The sequence below is a fragment of the Triticum aestivum genome, chromosome 1D (assembly GCF_018294505.1).
Source record: "Triticum aestivum cultivar Chinese Spring chromosome 1D, IWGSC CS RefSeq v2.1, whole genome shotgun sequence".
Taxonomy (NCBI): Eukaryota; Viridiplantae; Streptophyta; class Magnoliopsida; order Poales; family Poaceae; genus Triticum; species Triticum aestivum.
Genome location: NC_057796.1, coordinates 40,688,686 through 40,689,357, shown reverse-complemented (window position 1 = coordinate 40,689,357; position 672 = coordinate 40,688,686).

Below are 672 nucleotides of genomic sequence, written 5' to 3'. Positions count from 1 at the left end.
ATATATTCCCCGAACCTGTTTATCACCGTATGGCGGAGAAATCCCCTGTTCTCTTTTCTTCTGTTTTCCATTTAGATCAGAAAGTATGTCATCCCAAGACTCTGAGGGTGAGAGCTATGTTGCTGATTTCCTCGCAAATCCCAAGTCCTGTGGGGATGTGGAGTACTATGGTTGGACCACGGAGGAATAGTAGGACTATTACTCTAGGGAGAAGGAGGAGACGAGCTCAGAAGAGGACGAACCTCCACTACCTTAACCTGGGGACATGCATGTGGTATTCAAGAAGTCAAGCCTCCCAAAGAAACCAAAGAGGCCTAAGATTCAGTTCATACCCTACCGTCTTTTGCAGGAATGCAAGCAGGACTTATGCAAGAGGGTACTGGAGCTCGAACAGGAGGTCGGTGAATTGAAGGAGGAAAATTCCATCCTCAAGCGTAAGCTAAGGAAGAAGGGCAAGCCCTCTACTACATCACCACCTCCTTCTTCTTTGCCACCAAAGGAAAACTGAGTATCGGGTATGGGCACTCCCCTTGGCTTCCGCCAAGCTTGGGGGAGGTGCCCCGATATCGTATCATCCCACTGTCTTTCTGCCTTTACTTATTTTAGTTCGATCTTTTGCTTTAGATGAATAAAAGTTTAGTTCGATCCTTTCTTCTTTGAGAATTTGCTTAG